The sequence below is a fragment of the Rhynchophorus ferrugineus genome, unplaced genomic scaffold, assembly GCF_030347505.1.
Source record: "Rhynchophorus ferrugineus isolate W39M unplaced genomic scaffold, kcgeb_rfMv2 rfM6, whole genome shotgun sequence".
Lineage (NCBI taxonomy): Eukaryota > Metazoa > Arthropoda > Insecta > Coleoptera > Curculionidae > Rhynchophorus > Rhynchophorus ferrugineus.
Window position 1 is genome coordinate 36,655,869 of NW_027472585.1, and position 18,357 is coordinate 36,674,225.

At 32.7% G+C, this 18,357-nt stretch overlaps 1 protein-coding gene across 14 annotated transcripts in view; it reads right to left on the bottom strand.

The window, feature by feature from the left end:
• Window positions 1-3,645, bottom strand: part of PDZ-GEF (PDZ domain-containing guanine nucleotide exchange factor) — a 178,270-nt gene extending 174,625 nt beyond the window's left edge. For all 14 annotated transcript variants that reach the window (XR_013006336.1, XR_013006338.1, XR_013006339.1 and 11 more), the window contains exon 1: window positions 3,362-3,645. The gene's annotated coding sequence lies outside the window, so the exon portion shown is untranslated. The remainder of the gene's footprint in view (window positions 1-3,361) is intronic.
• Window positions 3,646-18,357: the final 14,712 nt, after the last annotated feature.

Here is an 18,357-nt window from a genome sequence, read left to right on the forward strand (position 1 = left end):
TGAAAAATAAACAATGAGCAAACAACGCAAACGTAAACAAGAAAATCAGTTAAATCACATAAAAATGTAATCCTTTTTTATGACTTTTAGATATGGTTATTTCGATACAGTCTACAGTATCAGATACAGAGTAATTGGTAGATGATGATGATTCTGAGATCCGACTAAAGGAAATGATTATAAGAAATTACTATCGATGGCAATATATGGATTTATATCAAGTAATAAATGAAAAACGGTTGAAATGGATACGCGAAAAATCGATTTTACAACGTAATGACGTTTAGTCATTAGTTTAAAAGGAATTGCTTAAATAACCCAATATTGTACTTCCTCACTGTTAGTTCATCCGATTCTTACCAAATAACCTGAAAAAAAGCAATACTTTTTATATAGCTACGCTTTTTATAAGCTTTCGATTCAAATACAGTCAGAAATATGAAAATAAGACTAAAATTGGGGATATTCTTTGAAAAATAATAATGTAGACATTTCTATCATAATTTTATAACTCTATCAAATAGTCAAAATGAATTTTAATAATACTTTATAGGATAGACCATAATTTAGTTTCTTTATTGACTACACATATATTTATTAAAATAACTGTTTATTTAAATGAGTAAAACTATATATAGAGTATATTATATACAGATCCTAAACATATATTCATAAAAAACGGTTCAACACCAAATGAGAGTTGTTTACTTAACAAAAATACTAGTAACATAGTTACTAAATGTGATATCTTAAAATTGCTTTTTTCATGTCTTGTTGAATCCAAAGTAGGTCCAAGCCTAAGTCTTCCAAAAACAATTACAAAAGAATAGTTGTCACACTAGTTCCAGTTTTCTATTTATGCAAGTTCCAAGATAAGAGCATAGAATGTATTTATTAGAGAAGCGATTTGACACCAACATATCGTAGTGTAAACTGGGTTAAAAAACATACACTACAAGAAACCAATAAAAGGCTGAAATTATTTAAAAGTATTAGCCACCCAATAAAATTCCGATATTGTTTTGGTTCGAAACCAAGTTTTATGTAATGAGATTGTAATTGAAGAGGTAAAAAATAGCGAAAGTCTTGATTCTAGAGGAATTTCAAAACAATTTTCAGCAAAATCGCACCAAAAAATTATTACGTCGCTATATTTCTGACTATTAATGTAGCTTGAAGTAATTTGCATCTGTATTAAACGAAAATATCGAAATTTCAATGTCAAAAACGAACAAAAAGTTCCCCCTAGCATTAAACCACGACAGCTTGAAGGCGGTTAAATGTTTAGACCTGTACTAAATGGAAGAAGAAAAGACCACCGAATGAAATATAAAGACGGAAATGACCTAACACACAGGTGCCCCGAAGACAAAATGTTCGGTGAGGACTTCATGCGTGTATTGGGTCGGTAAAAAAATAATTTCTTTATATTCCTCTGCAACAGTTCGTGGTTAGCTAAATTATAACATAAATAAATAAATATATCTCCTTTAAAATATGCAATTATGCCATAATACAACGTATTTATATTATGCGTCAACAGATTTTAAAAAAAGAGTTTTTAAATTGATTGGTTCCTTAGAATATCAAAGTTTATTTGATTTTAATATTTTTAATTTAATAATTAATTTAGTACTTTTAATAAATTCCAGATTGAAAAAGCGCATAAAAGTTAAATAAGCAATATCTATATAATTGAATTACAGCGTTCTTAAACCATTATATAATAACAATTACAACAAGCAGTAATAATTACTCGGGTTATATAAGTACTATTAGATATCGTAAATAAAAATGTATATGTAATAATAATAAAAACATGCATTATAATAAATTATAAAAAATCTAACATTCTTTGATTTCCCCTGGTGAATATGTGAACGTAGATATCTTAGATTAATAAATACGAAGGTTGATAAATTTAATAATGTCTTCCTAAAATTTTAAATAATATAATATTAATAAATATGGAATAGAATCGAGAATAGAAATAAGGGAATAGAAAATAAGGGAATAAATAGAAACTAAGATGATATAGAATGATAATGAATATAAGCAAAACGAAAGTTATGATGATGGAATAGCCAAAATGAAATAAATATCCAAATTAAAGGTATAAAAAATATAGTAAGTAACCGCATTTAAATATCTTGACACAGAAATTAATGTATCTGAAGGTATAGTAATACCAGAATAGGAAAAATTATGAATTTGTACATTCTCTAAACAGTAAATTTATTAAAAAAAAAAAGAAATATCAAGCAAAACGAAATTCTAAATCTGTATAGACCAACCTTAACATTTGAGGCGTAATTATTGTCAAAGAGAGATAGGAGCAAGATACAGACTAGACAGACACAAGATCTCTGAAGAGTCTGAGATGTAAGAACGAGGATCACAATGAGAAGTAAAGATATAAAAAAGATATCAATATCGAATCAGTGACAGGTAAAGGGAACTTGGAACGCAAGAACGGAGAGAAAAAGTAATAGATCAGATAGTGTGACCTCAGAAAACCTGGACGAAAAGAGGTGCCGCAGAAGAGAGAAAAAAGCCCGGCTGAAGATAGAAGACCGAGCACAGAGACAGCAAAAATGGACGAATATAATTATGAAGCACAAAGAATAGACATTTGAAAGATAAAAAAAATTAAAAAAACTAATTATCTAACTTCAAAGAGCCTTACCTTAGTTTTTATAACCTAACTTCAAATACATGTTATTTTATAAGCTCATCGCTGACACACTTGCAAATTCCGAAAAAGAAAACCGATATCTGCACTATCCTCATAAATATTCCGCAGAAATTGAAACTTGATATAAACACGAACTACTTGAAAGTTGCATTAGCGCTGATACAATTCATTTATATTCAAATATTCCCCATTGAGTCGTTAATAAAAGAACCGTTCGAATTCGCCGCGAAATAACGTCGATATTGTTTCAAAAAACGTCTCAGTTAATAATCAGATTTTATGTAACCGTTCTGCAACTGGATAGGGACAAAAAAAGCGAAAGTATTGATTCTTTATCTATTTCAACGGATTGCATTGCTAATTTCTGGTCCGTTAGAACAAATAACAACCCTGGAAGCCTTCTATTCGGATTTTTGGACGGTAATAACGGGCGCTCAACTTCGACGCTAATTCGACCGAGAAAAAAGCTCACGGAACAAGTTCAGAGAGGGAAAAGGTCCGACAAGTTCGGAAACAGGTGCGTGGCTTCGTAACAGCACCAAGAGGTCTGTAGAGTCGTCAGCGCGAAGATTTAATTATTTTATCGTGATTTGTTGTTAAAATTTAAAACATTATTGATAACGACAGATGAGTTTTTGATGAAGCGCGTTATATAGTTGATCTTACCTTCGTTTAAAACAATACGACGAACAATATCCAGAGGTTTAATCCAAAAAGGAGCACGTGTACGCACAAAAACGACGGTCCAGTTCACGGGGGGATAAACACAAAAACAAACGATATTCGGATGTGTCGCGGGCGGGGGGATGAGGGAGAAACGGCGTCTATTTGAACGTATAACGCGTCTTTTAACGACGATGGCGGCGATTGACCGACACCACAACAGCGTTCAAGGTAAACTGAAACTTTACAACGGGTTTGTGGAGACCGTTGAGCGTGGAATACGACTCGATTGGACGGCGATCGCTCGCGACTCTCTGTAACGTCGGAGGTGTCGTATCGAAAAGTTCGGAGGGATCATCTACGGGGGGTGAACAAAAACTAAGAGGCAGAACAATAATATTTAGCGATGGGTACTATCGCCTGAAAACTGAAATCAATCGATAATTAAAGGCGCGCTTCGACTATTTTTGTCGTGATAACAGAAACAGATGTACAGGAAAAGACGAAAATAATTGATACCTGTGCTGTATAGGTCAGTTCATTTAAAATAATTTTCAATAGGCTAGTAGCAGCGTGAAAAAGGGAATGGAATAATGATCCCAGATAATAAGTCATATGAAAAGTCCCCGGCCTGACACATATCCATATATCCATATCCTCTTAGTTAGCACTAACTCTCAAAAGATGCGTGTAAAAATTTGACAGCTCGGATCATTAGTTTGCCAATTATAATATTTGGAGTGAAGCAACTTTTGATATTGAGAAAAAAAATGGACAAAAAGGAATTTCGCGTGTTGATAAAATATTGCTTTTTGAAGGAAAAATATACAGTTGAAGCAAAAACTTGGCTTGATGCCGAGTTTCCAGACACTGGCCCAGGAAATCAACCATCAAGGATTGCTACGCTAAGTTTAGACGTGGTGAAATGATCACCGAAGACGGTGAACTCAGTGGACGCCCAAAAGAGGTTGTTACCGACGAAAACATTAAAAAATCCACAACATGATTTTGAATGACCGTAAATTGAAATTGAAGGAAATCGCAGACACTCTAAAGTTATCAACTGAACGTGTACATCATATCACTCAGGAATATATGGATATGAGAAAGCTCTGTGCAAAGTGGGTGCCTCGCGAGCTCACTTTTGACCAAAAACAACGACGAGTTGATGATTCGGAGCGGTGTCTGAAGATGATCAAGCGTATAAACCCGAGTTCTTGCGTCGATATGTGAGAATGCATGAAACATGGCTCCATCATTTCACTCCGAAGTCCAATAGACAATCATCCGAGTAGACTACTTACGATGAACCCGCTCCAAAGCGCGGGAAAACGCAACAATCGACTGGTAAGGTTATGGCGTCTCTATTTTCGGATGCGCATTGAATAATTTTCATTGACTACCTTGAAAAAGGAAGGACCATCAACACCGACTATTACATGGTGTTACTGGATCGTTTGAAGTACGAAATCGCTGAAGTACTGTTTCACCAAGACAATGCACAGTGTCACAAGTCAGTGAAAACGATGGCAAAAATCCATGAATTGGGCTTCGAATTATCCACCGTATTCATCAAACTGAGGCCTATTTTGAAGCAAAGGACAAATCGTGTTACAAAAATGGTATCGAAAAGTTGAAGGACCGCTGTAATCAGTGTATTATAAGGAATTATGTTGAATAAAAAAACTAATTTTGCCCAAAAAATGTGTTTTACTACGGTAGGCCGGGGACTTTTCAATTTCAATTTTTTGTATAATATTGATATTTTTTATACTTCTTGCAATTTTTTTTTCTCCTATATATCGATATATCTATATTTTTCACTGTCACATTCTAAGCCACTATTTAGTTAGTTAATAATAAAGCTGTTAATTTCGAGTCCAACACTAGTTCATAATTCCGCCCTTTTTCAATACCTTCTTCTGTGTGTCGGTGTGGGGGATGATAGGGTGATTATAGAGAGTGTATCGCCTTCCACATATCCAAATTAATAAAGTAATAGTAATGTTTTTCCAAATCCGATAACAATTCGATTTGATTGAATATTCACTGATAGGGAGGAAGACGTTCTGTGGCCATATCTACTGTGTATCTTTTTTTAAGCTTATTGCTAAAAAAGTAAATTACATAAAACATAATTAAACATTTCCTTTATATTTACCAAGTGACAATTTGAAATACTTAATTTTTTAAAATCGTATCTTCAAAACTTAATTTATGTTTTGCAAGCCAATCCATAACTACAGCTTTTGCCAACTACCTGTTGGGATTTTTTTGTTTCTAGCGTGAAGAACAATATATCTCCAATGATTTATTAAAAAATATTACGATATACAAAACTTAATCAAATATTATTCTAACTTTTACCTTTTTTCAATAGAGATGTAATCTGTCTCTGAGTGACTATTTATTTGGCCTCGGCAAACCAGAGTAAAAAGTTTTTTTGAACCAGAGTAATTTTATCAAAACAAGCAAAGCGCCAAAACAACGTTTTCCGGTTTATAACTATACTTATCTAACTATACTTATCTATTTATAACTATACTAATCTAACTAACTTATCACTAATGTTTTGAAGAATTTTGCAAACATTTGACACCCGAAGGTCTTTTGCAGGCTGATATGTTTACATGTTCGGACTTATCAGACAGCATTGTATCTCTTTTTAACTGGAATAAAATGAGAAGGAAAATATCGTAAGTATTAACAAGGAATTACAAACTGCAATAGGTGCATTATACATATTGATGACGTAAGTTTACTGCTACCTTGGATAGACTATAGTAGACATTTCTTTTTACAATCCATCTAAAATAGAAGTGAACCCACAAAATCAAAATTTATGACGGCATAACGTCGCAATGTTATCACATCAAATTTGTCCGTTAATTTAGAACTTTTACTGTTATTTATTATCATCTCCACTTTATCAACTTCTAATAGTTATCACTAACAAACAGCATTTGCAGCTCTCCATTAGAGCCCGTCTAAATTTGCTGCTCACTGCTATTTTACACGTGCTATATGGTCAAAATTCTTGAATCTAAATCTATAAAAACCAATAGAGTATGTCTATTAAAAAAATATATTTTAAAGTCGACAGGGAAACCTATAAAAAAGCTGTAAAAAGTGACCTAAGTATCAATGAATACGTAACATAAAAAATAACGTTAACGTATCAATTTGATTGATCGATGTCTAATCAAACGCGCTTTAATTTCGTCCGCAAAGGTACACTCGTAGTCCACGTCCGTCCAGTGTGTGTGAGGCGTTTCTTCCTTTTTTCCCTTCCTTTCGTGTTCTTCGGTAAAAAAAAACCAGCCAAGAAAGAAGAAAGCCAATCCAACTTTCAGGCACATTCGGAACCAACACGCGGATTGGAGAAGTTCAGGCTGCTCATTACTCATCGTTGAAAATGTCTTGTAACGGTTGGACGATAGCGGATTGAACCCGTTCATTACTTTATTATCCCATAGCCATTTCGAAAACGTGTGTATTCTATAATAGGGGCAAAATATATTTTCAAAGATGATACTATTGTTATGTTTAGTTCTAATATGATGCAATTGGGAATAAAAAATATATACGAAAGAAAATACCATTTAAAGTAGATGTTTATCAACAACGTCATGGCAGTTTAATTTACAAAATGCTGACATATGGTGTTTGAGCAAAAACTCACCATAAAATAATAGAGCGTCCACCTAACAAATGAGTTCATCTTACGAAGAACTTACTGATTTTAAACTCCTATTAAAGGCCTCTTTAAACAAAAGATTTCGTTGATTGGCTTTTAAAAATAATGTACGACATTATATGAGCTATAGACAGACACATAGAAAACATATAGACACACTTAAAAAAGGAACTTAACAAAAATTATTTGAATACTAGTTGACCAGACACTTGGTTTTGAGATTTTTTTGGATTGTACTGTCGATTCCTATTTGAAATTGAAGGCACAGAAGGCACATTGAAGCAACACATGATATAATATTCTGTCCACAGGGTACTGTCTCGGGACCACTCCTGTATCTGCTCTATACTGCTGATATCTCAACAATAAAACAAACAGTACCTTAGCAAAAGATATATCTCTTCCTCAGACTGTAGAAAATGCACAAGTAACAGGCAAGAATATCTACAACTGAAATAGATACTGGAAAATACAGCTCGACGGATGTCCGACTTCTCAAGCACAATCAGCTAAATACTTCGGCATACATCTCGATGGTAGGTCAAATTGAAAATATCATGTTAGACAGGCAGCACAGCAGTTAAGACTCAAAGTCAAGCAACTGTACTGCTTACTCGGACGATACTCTGAACTTGATCTTAAATAAAAGAGATTGGTTTATCAATCAATCGTAAAGCCAAAAACACTAAAACATCAAACCAATTAGTAATCCAATGCACCCAAAACAAAGTTCTACGATTAATTACCAATGCTTATCGCGACGTAATCAACGAATAGCTGTGCGATGACCTCAAAATCAAATGGATATACGAATTGATTCAAGATATCGCTTTAAAACCTGAAATAAGGTTGCTAAATCACAGCAACGTGGAAGCAATACAGTTACTGGACAACACTCTTGCAAGATTCTTGCAGATTCTTGCAAAAAATTAGGAGATTGAAGCGAACTAAACTACATGAATTTGTATAATGTGTATTCTTAGCTTTATCTTAAGCAGTTTAATTTTATTTTAAAATGGGAAATACGTGCTGATGTATTAATAACACCTTGCTTGTGTAACACAGAACTATAGTAATAAATTAAGTTCTATATTCAGACTGTACTTACCATATCTAATGTAATTAATTTAAAAAATGTTCTAAAATAATATTCAGTTCAAAATGTGCAATTTAATTCCTTTAAAGAACAATTATATATACCTTTACAATATATTTTTATTCTTAGGACAACAATTCTTAGGACACACTATTTCTTGCAGCAAGGGTAATGAAGTTATTAATTACAATAATAATGTCATGTGATTATTGACTATAGAGTTTCTCAATCGTTATAGATCACATCTTCCGGGCGCAAGCTCTGATACTGAAACTCTCCCGATCAGGCCCCATGACATATTTACTCACGGCTGAGCGATCAGTCGATAAGGGTCCCTATCTGCTACTTTATTGGTTAGTTAAATAATTAAAAACTGGAAGGAATGGGCTCGCAAAGTAGCCTTGTGCCCGGACCGTGCAGTTATCATCCTCCCAATTTCTCTAATATACACTTTCTCACACATGCAGTGAACCTTGTACACACTTATTACCTTTTAATTAATCCCGTTTAGTTTTGAAGTTAAAGAGTCTCTGACAAATATTTCTGTATAGCAATATATATGTTCTAGATGGGTTCAATCAAAATGGTAGATGCATTTTTAAAAAAAATTAGAACTTATTGTTTATCGTATAAAAAAATAGTAATAATAACAAGTTATTTAATAAATTCTGTACTAGGTAAGAGATTGTTGACTAGCGGAGATTGATTTAGTCTGTGTAATATTTTCACTGAAATTTTGGGCATCAAAAACTATATAAAAAGTTCAGTAACACATCAGAATTATGATACAAAATTGGCCAAAAAGTTGATGACCAATGACCTTTTGAACGATTTAAATATAAAAATTAGTGAAACAGATATATTTTACAGAAGATAAAGATATTTATTGATAAACAGAAAAAACAAAAAAAACACCACGAAAGACAGTGTCGAATTATTTTAATATGCGCCCTAGTTACCATATTAATGTGTTATAAACTAAATTTCAATTGAAAAGTGGGGAAAATTATTCACAATCTAGTATTTTATTAATTTAAAAAATGTCTTCACCTGATTCGCTTTTATAAATTTTTAAAAAAGCATACAGGCATCATTATAGCGGAAATGTTACACTCAAATAATAAAAATCTTGAAAAGAACTTCAAAACAACGAAAATCCAATCAATGCCGACACTTCCAAATTCGAGCGGTAATCCTCGGTCCCCGATTAAGATAATTTCCAATCATTTTTTTGCTTTTTTCTGATCGTTTTTCATGAATACATTAATGATTGAATCCATTACTGAATGACGGCAACGACGAGAGTTCCACTCGAGTGACCATAAGACATTTTTGTGAACAAACCGACCGCCTCGAATGCACCATGGCCTATTATAGTCGGTCATCGAGGTAGAGGCCATAGTGGTGAATCATAAGTGGCCAAATGGACAATAAAATAGTCGCACCGTGAGTGTTATGACAATAACTTGATTATACCGTAATAATTCTAAATTATCATTTATATTATATGATTTATTGATTATAATTCGTGTGGTCGCCTGTATTTGCAAAAGCATAGAGCATTAAACCTAGGCTAAATCACTTTTAACTTACACTAGCTAACTTAGGCTGGTAGGTGAATTGTCTTGTGATATAATAACATTTTGTTCAAGCTAAACCTACTAGGTTGTTCAATCAGTTCATGGATCGCTATTTGTCATTTTAATATTTTATCATTCACACCGAACAGAAACAACAGAAAAAGTAAGTCCAGCATTCCAGTTTGGCGTTATTAACAAATAATCAACAATTTAACAGGTGTATAGTATAAAAACCGTCATTGAAAAAGCCTATGAAGATAGAAAAAATATGTTCAGCTATGTACTAGATGTATCACAAGCCTTCGTTAAGGTTTGGCACTGAAGCAACACTCTGAATTATCAGAACCTTACGTTAGAGTCAGAATGTTTAGAGTCAAACAAGAGGAAGCCTGCACTGAAATAAAAGAGGCTAAAGCAGGTGTGCTACATGTCAAGCTACAACGGAAATATCACGGTAGCTACATTTGTTGATTATACTGCGATTCTAGCTGTTGAAAACAATAACAAAGAAACAACCCAAAAATCACAATATACATAATTGAACCCAAACCTGGAAAGTAAAAATTGAAAAAGTAAGTAATAACTTAAACAGTAACATCAGAATAGGACACAAATTCAAAAGAATCAAACCATATTATCTTGTGTAGTGTAGTGTAGGGAGGTGCATTTAGTAAAAAAACAGCAGTGTTAATATGTAACATCGTTAGACTAGAGACTGATTTAGGACCGATAGGTCCTCCTAGATATAAGCTATTCTAAAGGCAAATTGTAGATTACGACTAGTAACAAAATAATAAAATTTAATTAAATAAAAAGACAAATTTAAAAAAATCTACAATTATATCACATTCACTAACATTCAAAACATACTTAAATGTAACTTAAAATGATTCTTTTATCTATTAATATGATTCTGGACTAAAAAAGCCTTTTGTTCATAGATAAACTCCATTCATAATTTTGGGGACTGTCAGCGAAGAGAGAAAATATTTCCACCATTTCCATAACACTAATCACTAATATCAATCCTAAGTTTGAATTATTTCTACTTTTGGTACATTCTAAACATTAGGCTCAATCTGATTTCTATTAACTGCTTGAATGTGTTTTTATCAACGATATCTTTTGCTGGATATACGAAATACTAACATAACCGACTGGTAAACAACCTAACTTATATTTTAAAGTCGATTGTTTTGATATTTTTCTACAAAAAATATGAGTTTTCCATTTAGTATTATTGAGCTATTTAGTGTATACAGACATATTCCTATTTCATTAGCAATATATATCTTTTAGGGTGGTTTTTAGATATATTTTAGTCTCCAATATACCAACGAGGGTTTATTTGGACTGGGCCCACTGTATAACGTGGGCTTCGAGCCACGGTCATCAGTCTACCGACTGGCCAGTGACCAATTTAGAGACCATCACGGAGACATCCGGTCTTATTCAGCCTGGTTACTCGCATGACTGAGATGGTTATTCCTTGCAATTACAATCGCAAACATAAAGTATATCCATACCCTGCAGGATTCGAACCCACGACTGTTGCAACAGTAGGGGGATCATCCTGTCGCCTGAACCATTGCACCAACAAGGGCTTAGGAGAGTTTTAATCAATACAGAAGGATAAAAAACCGTTTCGATAAAAAATCATGAAACGCTCTGCTGCCGAAGTTCATTAAACATTTCAGAAATATATGACGATGCAGCAGTAACTTCAACTATTTAAAAGTAGTGATTTTGACGTTAGTGATAAAGAACGACCTAGGGGATCAAAAAAGTCTGAAAACCCAGTTCAAACGAAAGGAAAACAAAAAAGGAAAGGCCCAAAAGGAAGAAAATGATTATCATACGAATTGACTGAAAACTAACATTTCGAACTGTTTTAATATCGTGCTATCATTATTATTTGACAAAAAAACAAGAATTAATGGCCATAAAGTATTGCTATACCGATGGTCAGATCTAACCAGATATACACTAGTACTAAGAACTGACAAAACCGAGTGAAATAATACAATAAACAATGAAATAACATGTGAAAGCGATGTAAAATTCAATATCTTTTCAGTCTCAGTCTCGAAACAGCCTCAAAATGCAGAAGTATGAACATGGATCAATGATAGGATCGCTGTCAGACCAACATCGTTCTTTCAACACGGTATGGTTATGTTGTCAGAAAAACGCAAAGAAAACTTAGATTTTGAACACAAAAAAAACGTTTTAAAATAAAATATGCACATAATAATCGTTATAATAACAAAATTAAAATAAACAAAAACTTTATTTAACCTATCTACTACACGTATTTTTACTTGTTGTTTTATATGCTATGGTTAATGCTTAAAAAGTAAACTGAACGGCTTTTGCACTGAATGAATTCCGATTTTCCATCACATCAGCTCAGCAATAACATTATATACAAATATCTGATTATTTTAAATAAAAAAATATATGAAAACTTTGTACGTGCCTTTGAAATTTGAGGGTTTTCCTAGATTTCCTCCCTACAGATCCTGATTTGGTTCCAACAGTCCACAATTCAAGATCGATCCACAATTGACGGATAAATCGGCAAATACACATTAACAAATATATATACAGCCGAACATTGAACCTCCTCCTTTTTCGAAGTCGGTTAATAATGGAAAACTTTTTCACTAATACATATTACTGATAAAAACTACTATATATTACTATATAAACAGATTGAAATTAAATATTTTTTTAAATATCGATATATCGGCGGATATAAAATACAATAAGTATAAAAAATATATATATTTTATAAAAAAATATACAGTAATTTTTAAGGAAAAATAAAAATAGTAAAGTATTAGTCTAAAAAAATATATAATTTTTGTAAATGTGTTAAAAATAGATAAATCTTTAAAATAAAATACCCAGTACCAGGTATATTAAAAATTGTATTTAATTTATTCAGAAAAAATATCGAAAAATATCGGCTAAAAAAATATTGATATATCCATAACAGGTCAATAGAAAAGTCACATGCCTGATACATAGATGGCGCCACTAAAATTAAATTTATTTTTTTTTTTAGTTAGCCCTAACGCTCAAAACATGCGTATATAAATTTGATAGCTGTAGGATCATTAGTGTGTGAATTATAGCATTTTTACTGAAGCAATTTTTGTTATTGTGAAAAAAATTGATAAATAAGAATTTCGCGTATTGATAAAATATATGCTTTTTGAAGTGAAAAAATACAGTTAAAGCAAAAACCTGACTTGATGCCAAGGATTGGTGTGCTCAGTTTAGACGTGGTGAAAAGAGCACCGCAGACGGTGAACACAGTGGACGCCCAAAAGAGGTTGTTACCGACGAAAACATTTTAAAAATCCACAAAATGATTTTGAATGACCGTAAATTGAAATTGAATGAAATAGCAGACACTCTAAAGATATCAACTGAACGTTTATCATATCATTTACGATTATTTGGGTATGAGAATGCTCTGTGCAAAGTGGGTGTCCCGCGAGCTCACTTTTGACCAAAAACAACGACGAGTTGATGATTCGGAGCAGTGTTTGAAGATGATCAAGCATAATAAACCCGAGTTTTTGCGTCGATATGTGACAGCGGATAAAACATGGCTTCATCATTTCACTCCGAAGTCCAATCGACAGTCATCGGAGTAGACTGCAAACGATGAACCCGGTCCAAAATGTGGGAAAACGCAACAGTCGGCTGGTGAGGTTATGGTGTCTGTATTTTGGGATGCGCATGGAATAATTTTCATTGACGACCTTGAAAAAGGAAGGACCATTAACAGAGACTATTACATAGCGTTATTGGACAGTTTGAAGGACAAAATCACCGAAAAACAGCCGCCTTTTAAAGAAAAAGAAAGTGCTGTTTCACAAAGGCAATGCACCGACAAAATTTAATGAATTCGGCTTCGAATCGCTTCCTCATTCAATGAAATGTTCGTCGAATGAAGAGGTGATTGCCGAAACTGAGGCCTATTTTGAAGCAAAGGACAAATCGTACTACAAAAATAATATCGAAAAGTTGGAGGGTCACTATAATCAGTGTATCACCCTTGAAGGGAAGTATGTTGAATCAAAAAAACTAATTTTGGCAAAAAAATATGTTTTACTATGATAGGCCGGGGACTTTTCAATTGACCTGTTATATCAGCGGAAAATATCGATATATCGCTATTTTTTATGCATCTCTATACTAAATAAAATAAATAAACATACACATAGACGAACAATTGTAATTTAACGCAATCCTCATCCGTAAGATGTCATTACTAGCGACATTGGCTGTTAGCATAATTGTATAACGATTTCAAAAATGTTACCGTAAACGTTTAAGGCGAATATTTTAATTACACGGGACACTAAATGTATTTAACGGTATTTATTCAGGCGACAATTAACGTTCTCGTTCTCGAGGCCGTGCCGTCGGAAGAAGCCTTTTAAACAGCCGACCAACGTTATCTGACGGTTCGTATGTCGAATTACACCTTGCTTCTTATCGGTTATGTCGGGAAACGAGGACTTTTCGACTGATAAGAGGTTAGACGTAACCTTGAGCTTGGTAAGGTTCTCTTCGGGTTGGTATTTACTCATATTTTTACGAAGGTTATTAACCTGAATTTGATGAAAGTGCGATAACAGTTGTTGGAATTAATTCGTAGCGTTCTGTGAATCTATAACCTACTATCTCCTCATAAAATAGCTACAAGTAATTGTTCATTTAATTTGTAATTTAAGTATCATATTAAAAATAGTAAATAATATAGTAAATTTAAAGTAAAATTGAAGGTAGTCATCGATAAAACTTACTTGAAGAAAACCCATGATGACTAACATTGAAAATTTGTTCTATTTTGATTGCCTATAACTTTGTTCAAAGAAAAGATTCGTAAGTTTGATTTTCATAAAAAAGTTTATTTGGTCTTTACATTTTTTTTTTCGTTATGTCTCTTTTTACGGAATTTTTCATGACATCCTGCAACATCTGAAGCTGAATTTCTTCTATTTTGTGACGAATATCGTCCTTAAAATGTTGAATCGTTTGGGACTTATTCATATAAACTTTTGATTTTAAAAACCCCATAAGAAAAAGTCTAGTGCTACTAAATCCGAAAATCTGTTTCAATAATTGAATTGTTGAACGAGCTGTGTGTGCTGTGGCCGTATTTTTCTGAAACTACATGTGCTCTAGTCCTTGCTCTTTTATTTCAGGCACAAGAAAATTTAGAATCATGTCTTGGTACTGTACTACAATGATATTTCCAGCATGAATTCCACACCATACAATTGTTTTTAGTGGATGCAGTGATGTTTCACGAATTAATTGAGGATTTTGTGTTCCCCAAAACCGACTGTTCTGTTTATTGACCTGGCCACTAAAAAGAAAGTGGACTTCATCTCTCATTATCAATTTAGACGAAAAATCGAACGATTATTTTCAATAAATATTGCCACTATGCTTGCTTGTTCTTGGGGCGTTTATTTATGCATAATAAAATTTGGACGTCTATACAATACAATGGTTGAAGTGAAATTGAGCGTGCAATCAAAATGGTAGCAGTATTTTTGACCCACCTGTAATAATATCCACATATGTTTTTTGGGTTTGAATTACAAATTTAAATGTTTATAAATGGTATGCAATAACTCAATATTATAATAGTGAATTCATGGTGTTCTGATCAATTTTTTACTTTACAAGGCCATTTCATCATTTACTATTCATTTTTTATCAGTGTTTCACATGGCGTTACCACGTGCCAGCTGAGCCTGCATACACAGTAAACACTCAAGTAAATATTCAAATTTGAAAAAAGTTAACAACCAATTTACATGTTTTTTTAATCCATATTTTTATAAAAAATATATGTTTAGTGAGTATAAGTGTAAGTACAATAAATAATATGTGTTTCACTAAAATCATTGATATAAAATGCTAGTCAGAAAATATTTAAATATACATTTTGAAATAGGACTCAATTGTCTATTTAAAATTTAATTTAAATATTATATAAATTACGAAGACAAAATGGTGAAGGTCATTTAAAATATTTGAATTGAATGGGGTATATTTGAAAACTTGATTTTTTATTGAAACTGAATTATATTGACTAGAAATTGTGTACGAATCATTTTCAAAAAAAGAACTATTTTAATTAAAAGTAAATTATATATAGTATATATATATATATATATATAGTTATTTTAGGCAAAAGTCCCAGATGTGATATGACGCTATTTTTTGTAAAATTACAGATTTCTATTTTCACCTTTTATGGTATAATATAAACTTGTCAAAATGGTGAAGGTATTTTTAAATTTTAATTTTAAAATATAATTATATTCCTATATTCTTGAATAATCAATTTGAGCGTTAATTTAATGTGTAATAAACATCTTGACTAAAACAATTACTTTATATACGTGACGTAAGTACATAAACAGAAAATTGCATTGGCAAGTCCAAGCGTTGCTAACATGATTCGTAGTTGATTTTAATTGGACTCAACAGCAGGTGCCTCCAACGCGCCAAAAAAGAAAATGTTGCTCCTTAAATTTGTTTCGTAGTTGACATAAAAAGCATAACGACCTCCACAGTAATATTAAACGTGAGTTTATAGTGGTGTTCTCTTTTAGGCACGCTTTAACGGTCCAGACGTACGGTTTTAATTTTATTACGACCAGGGTTAATCGATACATTAAGTGGAACCACGATACGAGGTTGACTTTTAGTTAATAAGGCCGTAAACGAATAACAGGCAGAGAAATCACTCGATGTTGTTTTGGAAGAAGAAGCACGTTGATTATCGATGTCTAAATTGCTTTATTTTAATAACGTAGAAATTTTACAATAGATTTTGTTAAAATTATAATCAAATTGGCGTTTTTTCATTGTTATTTCATGTTAAATGCGTTAGGTTCGATAAGCTTTTACACAAAATATGAGTTCGCTTTTAGTATTACCGAGATATACAGCTACTAATCATGGAACACAAAAAGTTGTACATTCGACATTACTTCTGTTGTTTTATTTGGATAAATCTGCTTCATATGTTTTCAGGTACCTACATACGATGAGAATCCAAGAAAAAAAAATGTCGCCTACAAGAATTGTCTAAAGGCCGTTTTAAACCTTTTCCAAAATATCATTTGTACACAAGCAAATAAAAAGTATTCTGTGGCGTATTATGATTGACAATGAAAAGTTGATCTACTACAATAATCCAAGTACAGGAAGTCATGGATTAATCCAACTGAACCATTCTCATCTTGGTGTCGATGTAATATTAATGGCCATAAACCACCTTACTGTTAATATATATTAGAATCAGCATATTAGTGTATGCAAGTATAGTGTATTACGATTTGCTAAAACCTAATGAAACTGTTAGTAGAAATGCTTACCGACGTGGATTCAATAAACTGAACGACGTATTGCTGCAAAAAGGTAATAACTGCGACAGTGTTCTCAGGCGTCATAGTGTCTTCGAATTACCACTAATTAATAGTATGTGCAGCTGCATGGCTTCGGCATCCTGCAGAAGTCTAAAAATGGATTGATGCCAAAATAATATCATTCCTTCAACGCGGTATCATCATGTTGCCAGAAAAATGAAAAAAATTACAGAGAATGGTTTTTTGATGAAAATAATTTTGCAAAATATTTTGGTAGATTTATATTGAAACAATTTTTTTCAATAAATACCTTTTCAAATTTAAAAAAACGGTCAGAATACATACAGACACCTTATAATTTTGATTTCATCAAGCAAAAAGGTTATTTAACGACTAAAACTACTGCTGGCTTTTGTTTTTTGAATTAGGTGATGAAATTACTCGTACTTCGCAACATTTTGTTTTACAAACATATATTTGGATAATATGAAAAAAATATAATCAAAAGCGTTATCCGTCACTATGAATCTACAGTCCATGTGCTATTAACCAAAACAACGAATGGTTGCATGATACAAAATCTGGGGAATATGGTGGATTGGATGAGATTTTCGAATTGAAAGTTTGATTTCTTTTGCCCGATTTTGGGGTTGACGGATAAGAATTTTCATAAACAACTATTGTCCTTTGATCTTAAAATGCCCTTAATATTATGAGTCATATCTTCACATCTCTCACAAATTCAGAGATAGCCTTCTATTCGCGTTCGGTTATTGGAAGAACCTGACTTAAACCTATAGTTTTCTGACGACGTTTCTGAACAATCGCATCTGCCATCTTCAGGTCGTGGTTTTTCCTTTTCTTCCTCCCGTTACCCGAACTGAACTAGACCCAAGAAAGGAACTGCAGGCAAAATAAAAACCTGGAAAACTATATCACTATATAGCACCAAACGAAAACATTAGAAATTACCATTTTCATTATATTAACTTAACTAACATACCTGCAGATCGCTGGGTTTGTTTATGATTTAATTGCTCTTAAATCTTAGGTCTTGTCATCATCTTTCTAGTCTAAAGAAATATCAATAGAAAGTGTAGCGACCTTGAGGCATGTCGAATTTTACATAGTGGAATGACAGTCTACAAAATACCCAGAAATATAATCCCAGATGTTGAACACAGTCGAGGTGCCAGCAGCGCCAACTAGAATTC